At 37.9% G+C, this 11,119-nt stretch overlaps 1 pseudogene; it reads right to left on the bottom strand.

Moving 5' to 3' along the window:
- Positions 1–8,578: 8,578 nt before the first annotated feature.
- Positions 8,579–11,119, bottom strand: part of LOC102474543 (afadin- and alpha-actinin-binding protein pseudogene) — a 2,940-nt pseudogene continuing 399 nt past the window's right edge.

Raw genomic sequence — 11,119 nt, 5'->3', positions numbered from 1 at the left:
TTCTTCTGTCAGGATTTTGAGCAAGCACGCACGCACACCTGGTGTGTTTTTCAAGTTGCTGGATACAGGACTTGAATTGCACAGTTGGGCATGTGGAATCCAGTGCTTTTAACAACTTCATGCCATCTGCTGGCCCTCACTATGTTTTTATTAAATGAGAAAAATTTTATTTTAAAAAAGAGGGTCACTATTTCCTATTGTATGTTCACTGCCTTTCAAAAACACATACTAGGGACCAGCAGGTAGCATAATATTTATGTCACCTAGAATCCCACATAGTCGACACAGTTTGAGTCCCGGACCCGGCAGCTTAAAACTCACACTGGTGCATGTGTGTGCATTCCCAAATCGCAAGAGTAAAATGGAGAAGAAGGGATTGCAGTATGGTAATCCCCCAGGGAGTGATTTCTCACTTTTTGTCTCTCTGTTTCTATCTCTCTGGAGAGTACACTCACTTTATAGCAAAAATCTCTCTAAAAAATACTAAAATGTAGCAAATACAAGTGTAGCATGCATTTTAATTTAGAATATAATTTAGGTTGGGCTTTGGTTTAGGATGCACAGGTCTTTCAACTTGCCCATTGGTTTTAGCTTTTACCTTGGTAATACTCATGAGATGTGTAGCTCATAAAATTTTCTACTTTATTTACTAAGAAATAGATCTTGTCCAATATTATTTGCCTAAAATGTAATTTTAAAATATTCACTCTTGCAGCTAAAAAGGGATTGAAGATTTGTTATAGATTCTCCCATATGTGAAAATAAGTAAAATTGCAGTAGTGAGGGGGGAGAGGAGCAGGCAAGGGGCAATTGCAAGAGCAATTTAGATCCCAAATCCTTCTACAAGAGAACAAAATAGTACAAATCAGACTGAATTAGTTTAATTGCCTGTCTATATCGATCAAATTTATAAAAAAAATTGACTGCTATTCTAATTGGCCTACATAGACACAATTAAAAACAGCTTTATTGTAAATCATCTTCTTCTTACTCTACTCTTTCATCTCCAATGGGAAAAATGAAAATATCTTACATTTCTGCTGAATTTCTCTTCCATGTAACTTGAGACATTTCACAGTACCACCTCATTAATCCTGACTATATTACTTCAGGTAAATAATGGGAAAATACCACCATGTGCATTCATGGGCATGTGCTTAAGCACAAAAAAGTTAATTAACTTGCCGGAAGTCACACAAGCAGTCAGCCTGAACCACAGCCATAGTCTCCGATCTCCTAATGCCTCACATTGCACATTGCACATTTACTGTTTGGCCTCACTGCTCCCTTCCTCTGTCTTGGGAAGTGTGCCTTTCATGCCCTCTGAAATCTAAGCAATTTCATGGTTTAACCTGAGTTTTTATTTTATCATTGTGCTTTTTTCTTTTAAGATTTGTACTGCTAGGTATTTGCGTTGGAAGTGATTTTTTAAAAAAACACTTTGAGATGTGAGTTTTATCACTCCAAAAAGTTTTGCAATATTTATTCTCTCAACACATCAGTGAATCTAAAAGATAGTCTGTATTATTCTATGTTTAGTTTATATGAATGCAAAACAGTATGGAATCCTGACATCAATTTGGAATGTCCCTAACAATGAAATTCTATTATTCTGTAGCCATTTCTTAAACTGCTACTACTTGTCTTTTTTCTTTTCTTTTCTTTTCTTTTTTTTTTTTTTTTTCTAGAGATTTTTGGTATAGGGCGTGTACACTCACCAGAAAAACAGAGAAAGAGAGACAGAAAGTAAGAAGTCACCCCCCCAGAGGGGATGACCGTGCTACAATCCCTTCTCCTCCATTCTCCTTTCAGGATCTTGGGCATGCACACACATGTGCCCGGTGTGAGTTTAAGCCACCAAGTCCAGGACTCGAACCATAGTCAACTACATGGGAGTTCAGCAACATAGCCATTACACTAACTGCTGGTCCCAGGAAAGCAAATGTTTTAAACTTTATTCAGTGAAGGAGTAAGAGAGCCTTCAATAATGAATCAGAAGAATTAAAATTTGACTTTAGACTGCAGACAGAGATTTAACAAAATTCTTTCTTTTGCTGCTTGAGATGCTAACCTTCAGTTAACTTCTCATCACTATTCCGGTGATAGCCAAGTAAGACTAGAATGCTGACTGCTTAGCTGCATAGCATTGCTTATAGTGCGCCCTAGACCACAAGAAACTACAAATTAAGTATAAAAATCAACATGGATGCCATACTTTGGACTTCCCTAAATGTGATGATGCCAATAGTTGACATGTCCTTGAAAGGATCTTAGAAGCTACATCTATAGGGTTGTTGCAAGAGCAATCTATACCTGTGGACATAAGCCTTCCATACCAGATGGTTCCCTTACCTCTGAGCCATTAGATTACTACAACTCCTTCAGAAAAAGAAGAGCTCCATGCTGCCCTGGGTTAATTTGTTGTTTTCCTCCTCTTGAGTAAGTTGGTATCAATGTATCTTTGATAGTTGAGTTGAGTATAAAAAGACCATCTGGGGCATACTGATGTGGATTAACTATAGTATCTGATGTGGCAAAATGACGTAAAAGTGTTTCAAGGATGACTTGGGTGCTAACAGAGAAAGCGGCGGTAAGATGCATGATTGATGAGGAAGAGATTCTGGAGGCATAGACTATACATCTATAGATTCTGCCTAGAAAGAAGTAGCCTAGACTGACTGGGGGAAGGGAGCTGAGGCAAGACTTTGCATAGAGGATAGTATTAAAGGTAAGTTTATAAAAATAGGTAGAAATTGGAGAGAAAAATCCGTGAAAGTAGGCTACCTACACAGGGATCGCAGTGTGCAAAACAAGAGAGTCATGAGAAAGTTGGCAATTTTGAAAAATAGTAATAGTGTTGTATAGGAGACAGTTCAGATGAAAACGAGGTCCTGTATTAACAAAGTCAGAAGATAAAAGGCCTAATCGGATAGGTCAAACTATAGATGGGGATTCATCAAAGGATTCAGAACAGGGAAATAACATATCCTTTAAAAGAGGCCTTCAATAAGTACTATATTCGTTTCCTATTGATGCTATAGCAAATTACCTCAAAGTTAGTGGTTTAAAACAATACAGCTCTACTGTCTTACAATTCTGAAGGTCAGAAGTCTGAAATACATCTCACCTGGCTGAAGTCAAAGTGACAACAGGGCTTTTCCTTTCTGGAGGCCTTAGGAGAGCATGTGGAGTTTTTCTTTTTTTTTTAACCTTTTACTGTTTCTTGACATTCTGTGACTGATGGTCCTTTTCCATGTTCAAAGCCAACACCGGCCTCTTAAATCTTTCTTAAATTGTATCACTCTGACATTGACACTATTTTTTTTCTTTTTTATTTCTTTCTTTTTTCTTTTCTTTTCTTTCTTTTTCTTTTTGGAGGTTTTTGCCTTAGGGCACTCACTAGAGAGAGAGAGAGAGATGCAGGCACAGTGAGAGGGAAAGTGAGAAATCCCCTCCCCCCCAGGAGGGATGGCCACACTGCAATCCCTTCTCCTCCATTCTCCTCCTTGGATCTTGTGCATGCACGCATATATCCTGGCATGATTTTCAAGCCACTGGGTCTGGGACCTGAACCACAATCAACTATGTGGGAGTTCCTACAACTTAACCGCTACACCATCTGCAGGTCCCAACACTGACACTTTCACTTCCCTCTTCCTATCTGAGGATCCTTGTAATTACACTGGACCCCTGATAATCTGGAATAATCACCTATCTCAAAATCTCTAATCATACCTGCAAAGTCCCTTTTGCTATATAAAGTAACATATTTACAGGTTCAGCGATTAGAATGTAGTCATCTTGGGGAAGTCATTATTCAGCTTATCACAAGTGGCATTGTTCTACACTTTTTATTCCCTTTAATATCTGGCTTAACAGAAGTCAGCTGGTCTCTCATATCTGTTTCTGCTTTCAGTCTGTTGCAATATCATACATCACGCAGTCACTGGAAAATTCCACTGTCCCCTTTGAAATAATAAAAGTGAAAATAGTAAATAAGATCTTAGCATTACAATAAAAATAAACTTGATCTTATTAACTGTCTGAAAGGATCTCAGAAACCCAGGAATCCCAAACCACACTCTGAAAACTAGTGTTTTATAGGAGACAATATTCTAGACTTTACATAATATATCTGTGTAATTTACAGTCATTAAAGTAATAAATTATTTCCTCTGACAATTTATTTTGTTTTGTTTTGTTTTACTTTGAATGTAAACTTAAAATTACAGAATTTAGGGGACCAGCAGTTGGAGTAATGACTATGTCACCGGACTCCCATATAGTTGACCACGGTTTGCGTCCTGAACCCAGCAGCTTAAACTCACATGGAGCATGTGTGCAGGGTGCTCAGGACCCCAAGAGGAGAAGGGAGAAGGGATTGCGGTGTGGCCATCCCCCCAGGGGGTGATTTCTCGCTTTTTGTCTCTCTGTCTCTTTCTGCCTTTCTGGCAAGTGCACGTGCCCTATAGCAAAAGCCTCTCAAAAAAAGATATATATATATATATTTTACAGAATTTAACTTTCCATCATAATTAGTTCTTCATATTGAAATATATATATATTCTTATAACTTCTATTACAGAAATATTTAATTTGCATCAGTTAGGAAATTTTTTCCTTTTTTATCCTATACGTAGTTTTTCAGTTCCTTATAAAGCAATTTGTGGAGAAAGGTGGCTGAGAAATGGACAATTTAAAACAGGTGTACCATTACATGAAAAAAAAAAAAGTGAAATCACAGCTATTCTTAAGAGTGTACTTCAATTACTCAACCCTGAAGATGTGACTAAAACTCAGAAATCCAAAATCTGGTTAAAAGAATGTAAGAAAAGACACCACCATCTCTATGGAACATAATTTTGCCAGTGACAATATGAAAACAAGGGTCATTTTCACTTTTCCCCAGTCTAATTTAAAGGACTGGCAAAAGTGAAAACAGCAAATTCAGAATCTTTCACTTCCCAAGGGATGTTCTTCCTTAATGCATGAAGTGATATAAGCTTAATATTTCCAGGAGAATAAATATTAGCCAAAATATCACATTCAGAAAATAATTAAAGTTTATTTTCAAAAAGAACTATTGAAGTTTTTAAGGTTATGTGATGGTTAGAGGCACTGGATTACCACATGGCCAACTGCAGTTCTAGTTCTGGACCTGGCGGCTTGCTTTCTTGCTTTCTCTTTCTCTATCTCTGTCTCTCTCTGGTCAAATTAAAAAGATAATAATTATGACAAATGGGAAAAATAAATAAATAACTCTTTAAAAAAGAAAAAGTAAAACTTAGGGACCAGCAAAGGGCATAGTGGTTACGTTGTTGTATTCCCACATAGTCAACTGCCGTTCGAGTCCCGGCATGTGCATGCGTGCCCAAAATCCTAAGAGGAGAATGGAGGAGTATGGACTGTGGCATAGCCATCTCCCCTAGCGGGTGATTTCTTGTTTTTTGTCTCTCTGGTGAGCGCATGCTCCCTATAACAAAAGTATCTTTAAAAAAAAAAAAATGTAGAACCTAGCTTTCATTCCTTGACGTACCCTGTTCCCCTTTCTGTTAAAATTTTTTAATTTTTAAAAATGAAAACCAACAAAAATTAAATTTGAACTGGATATAGGGGTGCACAACTGCGATCCCAGATACTTGAGAAACTGAGGCAGAAGGATCATGAATTCGAAGCCAGACTGGGCAACATCGTGAGACCCTGTCTCTTAAAAAAGAAAAATTGAGTGTCAGCTTACTTCCAGAAACCAGGAGAACTTTTCCATAACTATACCTTACCTCACTGATGAATGATCAAACTTCTTAAGAAACACCATTTATGACTCATGAATACTTGCTAACTAGAAATTATAAACTGCCCGTTCTTTTTTTTTTTTTTTTTTTTTTGATTTGTTTTTTTTTTTTTTGGGTTTTGGAGATGTTTTTGCTATAGGGCATGTGTGTTCGCCAGAAAGGCAGAGAGAGACAGAAAACAAGAAATCACCCCCCAGGGGGGATGGCCACACTGCAGTCTCTTCTCCCTCATTCTTCTCTCAGGATCTCGGGCACGCATGCACACGTGCCCAGCGTGAGTTTAAGCCACCAGGTCTGGGACTTGAACCATGGTTGATTACTTGGGAGTCCGGCGACATAGCCATTATGCTAACTGCTGGTCCCTAAACTGCCCATTGTAAGAAAACATGAGGCAAATACGCTGCCAATCACTCACTCAAAAATGCAGGGCCTAGCACCTGCAGATGCCGTAATGCATAATCGTTATATCACTGAACTCCCACATGGTCAATTGCAGTTCAAGTCCCAGACCTCGTGGCTTAAAACTCGCAAGTGTGCATGCATGCCAGAAATCCTGAGAGGAGAATGGAACAGAAAGGATTGTGGCATGGCCATCCCATCTGGGAAGTGATTTCTCACTTTCTGTCTCTATCTCTCTAGCAAGTGCATGCCCTATAGTGAAAAATCTCTCTTAAAAAAATAATAATAATAAAGATAAATAAATAAATGCAGGGGCTATGCAAGATAAATAAAACTAAGAGGTCACCCGCTACTGAGTGGACACTGTACTTTGAGACTGCCAGAGCAGTGCTCCTTATTTCTCATTTCAGCTTATATTTTTATAGACAGGCTATATCTCAATCCCAACTGCAATAAACAACAACTCAAAAAATTGAAAAAGGAGCCCTGTGTTATTTGCAGCTAGGATAGGAAAAATCCCATGAGTAAAGTATTTCAGAAAGAAACAAAAACAAAATAGGGAAGCCAGGAGATGGCATGGGGGTTAGCATGTTGGATCCCACATGGCTGACTAGATAGACAGATAGAACCCCAGGCTTGGTGACCTGAAAATCACACTGGTTGCATGTGCATGTATGCCCTAAATCCTGAGAAGTTTGGTAGAGAAAGGTTTGCAGCGTGGATCTCTTTCCTGGAGGGTGATTTCTCACTTTCCCTCTCTGTCTCTCTCGACAAGCGCACATGCCCTATACCAAAACTAAAACCAAAAACAAAAACAGTCTAGGTAGCTAACAGGTTTTGCATTAGTTCCTAGAGTTAATCATTTTTTAAGCAGACGTGATAAAAAGAATATCACACACTTTATTTAGTCCAGCAGAAATATACAACTGCTAGGCACTGAGAATTAGGCTCATGACTGTAGAGTCACCTGGTTTGTGCAAGGAATTTACATGAAACTCATTGAGCATCAAGTTGGCTAACAGCCTATTTATATAGCCCATGTACAAGGAGGTCTTCTCATTCCAGAATCAGGGAGAAAGTATGGTCTTTCAACTCAGGTGGACATGAGTTTTAAGCCTAGCTTTACTCTAAGTCTGTTTCTTCATCTAGTAAATGAACAAAATAATCCTTAACACATGGAAATGTCCAGCACACTGCCTAAGCTGGAATTGGGACATTGTAACAGCTACTAGTATAAAAAAATAATGAGAGGAAAATTAGAATAGACTTGAACAAAAATACTAAATAACAAATAGAAGAGAACAACATATTTAAAAGGAAAAGCGTACCTCTAAAAATGATTAAGTACAGGAATTGGAGGAAATTTTTAAAATAAACTTCTTTCTTAAAAAGATTAAAAATCATAACTTATATGAAAAAGAAATTTAAAAAAAGAATTCAAAATCCAAGAGGGAAACAAATAAAATAAAAAATAAAGATGACTAAAAATGATCTAAAGGATATATATATAAATTTTTTATGAGTCCAAAGTATGGCATCTATGTTGGCGTGAGCATGCGCCAGAGAGACAGAAAGTGAGAAATCACTCTCCGGAGGAGATGGCCATGCCACAATCCCTCGTCCTTCATTCTTCTCTCAGGATTTTGAGCATACTTGTACAGCACCTGGTGTGAGTTTTAATTCATCAGGTCCACAACTCAAACCTCAGTTGACGATGAAGTGGGAGTCCGGTAACAACCATTATATAATCTGCTGGTCCCTACATTTAATTTTTTTTTTAAATTAAGAATTATTTACCTAATTTTATTTATTATTACTTAATTTGCTTTAGGGCTTGTGTGCTCACCAGAGAGAGATAGAGAGGTAGTGTGTGTGTGTGTGAGAAAGCAAGTTGCCAGGTCCGGGACTCAAACTGTGGTTGGTAATGTGGACATCAAACATCCTAACCACCATTCCACCTGCTGGCTCCAAAGTATAAATTTTTTTTAAGTGTCACTTTTTTTTTTAACATAAATTTCACTTTGTTTGAAACATATGAAAGAGGTCATTTCAAATCACACTAAACTAGAACTTGCTTTGTTAAAAATCTACAGTATTCAAGTAAAGGCTAAACTTCCAATGCCAACAATCTTTGAGATACGAAAAATTAAACATTTACAATAATCAGTTTCCTAAAAGTGCTATTTTAAAATACCTATAAGAGGAAACTCATTCTAGTGCTTTTGTTTCCATCCAAACTTATCCATTCCTAATGATTCGATTACTAAAACTACATACCAAAACTTTCATGTCCTTTTAAATAGATTAATATTTCAGCTCTTTGAGGGAAGACAGAGAAGACCAAACAAAAAACTCAGACAATCGTAAATTATTAGAGATGATTAACTTTATGACACGCCCTGTTTCAACTGAGATGCAAAATCTGACCAATGTGTTAATAAAAATTCCAGTCTACACATCTGCACTGAGTCATCTTTTTCTACATGAGAGTTTGTGTAGGTCAAGGAGCATCCACCATAGCCACCTTCCTGTGGTCCAGGTATAGATCCCATGCTCCACTTCTTTTTTAAAAATTTTACTTATTATTATCATAATTTTTAATATTACATTTAATCACATATACCTTTTGGAGAGGATTTTGCTATAAGGGCATGTGCACTTGCCAGAAAGACAGAGAGAGACAGAGAAAGCGAGAAATCACCCCCCAGTGGAGATGGCCATGCTGCAATCCCTTCTCCTCCATTCTCCTCTCGCGATCTTGGGCACACATGCACACATGCCCAGCATGAGTTTAAGGCACTGGGTCCAGGACTCGAACCATTGTTGACTATATGAGAGTCCAGTGACATAGCCATTATGCCAACTGCTGGTCCCATTAATCACATATATCTTTACATTGTATTACATTTATTTTTTCAGCATGATTACCATGAGTATCAGTCAAGACAAAGACATTACTATCCACATCATCATCATCAAATAGCTTTTCATCATTTTTTGTCAGATTATTATTATTCTCATTATTTTTTTAAACATTCAATCACTATATATCATTTGGCTTGTAAAGAGAATTTACCCAACATGAAATATTGTTCAGACTAGTCCAGTTGAGAATACTATACACATCATCATCAACAGGTAATCAACCATTTCTGTGTCCCACTAATATCATGCCTCTATTTGTTCTCTTGCTATCCTTCTCTATACTCTCCTCCCCCCCATTCCACATTGTCTTCAGCCACACTCCTTTTCTGATTTGTATATTCTTTTCCAGTCTGATTTGGCTTAGTTTCTTCAGGAGTCATATTCAGCCATTAGACTCACTGTGAGACTTCTTTCACTGAGGCCTTGAGCACACTGTAAGACTGTCCTGATCAGAACTTTGAAAAGGCACCGGAAAGTTTCACATTTTCTGAGTTCTGGTGGTCAAAGGTAGTCATATTTAAAAACTGTTGCTTTAACCAACTGGCTGTTTCCTCTTCAAGTCCTTTCTTTCCGATCCTAGGCGAAGAGCAGCCTTGGCCCGTCTTTCTCAAAATTCTTTTTTTGCTCTTTAAAAAGAGACCATTCTTCTTTGAGACATTTTTTTTTCCTTCCAACAAGTATCAGTCTTGCAAAAGTGAAGTGGTATCGTCATTCCATGCGGTGGTGAGCCGCTGCTGTAAAAGTGGCTGCTGAGTTTTAACTATTTCTTTACCGTGCTGAATTTCTAATTCAAGTTTCTTAGTTTCTTGATCGCGATCGTGCCGTGAGATCACATCTTCATCATTAAAATCTCCTAGGTGTGCCTTTGAAACCTAGTTATCAAGTTTTCTATGTGACTTTTCAAAATCCACCACTGTTTCCTAATGCTGCCAGGGCCCTGCTCCCTCACAGCTTCCCAGGAGAGTTCCCACATACTCTCCCCGCTCAGTTCCCTGGCGTCTTCTTCTACACCAGAGATAACAATTCCTGCACTATCACCCATTCTCTCTCTAGGTTTCCTCTTTTGGAGAGAAAGAAGAGAAATCATTTCCCTTTTCACTTGTTGAAGCACCTTAAGTTCAGCATTCTCCATGAGTATTTGTTCCTGGTGATACTCATAATCATTCAAGAGAATTTTATATATTTCATCTTTATTCCTGGCTTCAGATTTGCCAGTCCTCCAAGAGCCTCTTATTCCATCAGCTTTCTCACATCATTTAAAACATCCATAGCTATTTTTGTAGCCTTCTTGTTCACAATAAGCTGATGTAGACGTTCCTTTAGTTTATTATATTCACGCTCTCTTCTCTTCCTATCATGATTACACTGAATAGCTCACCTTGAAATGATATTCTGCAATTTCTGTACCTCATCTTTCTCATTTTTCAGTAGCTGATGCAAATTCCTATTCTTGCATTGTAATTGTCTCTTTCCTAAAGTCCTATCATTCCCCTCCTGAAGGTTTCTAGTTGCTCCTTAAGTTTTGTGTAGCAGTTCTGTCAATGGTCTATATGACTTCCCAGTTTTAAATTTTGTGTTTCCACATTTTTCTGAGCTAGAAGTTTCTTCCACTGATGCACAAGTAGCTCATTCATACAATTTAAAAGAGCAGCTATATTTAATTCCCTCTTTGTGTCTTTACCTTTGGATTCTTCACATAATGAAGGAAAACCAAAAGTAGTTAATTCCTGATCAAGATATGAAAAACTCTGGGACCAGCAGGTGGTGTGGTGGTTAGGGCACTGGACATTCCCACATGGTCGACCATGGTTTGAGTCCCAGACCTGGTGACTTGCTTTCTCACCTTCCTCTCTCTCTCTCTCTCTGGTCTAATTATAAATAAATAAATAAATGAGTGGATAAATAAATAATTTAAAATTTAAAAAAAAAAAAAAGATATCGGGAACCAGCAGTTAGCGTAATGGCTATGTCGCTGGACTCCCACGTAGTCAACCGCGGTTTGC

Source organism: Tupaia chinensis, unplaced genomic scaffold, assembly GCF_000334495.1.
Source record: "Tupaia chinensis unplaced genomic scaffold, TupChi_1.0 Scaffold146650_1, whole genome shotgun sequence".
Taxonomy (NCBI): Eukaryota; Metazoa; Chordata; class Mammalia; order Scandentia; family Tupaiidae; genus Tupaia; species Tupaia belangeri.
Note: the sequence above shows the minus strand (reverse complement) of the source record. Positions and strands in the feature narration are given on the sequence as shown.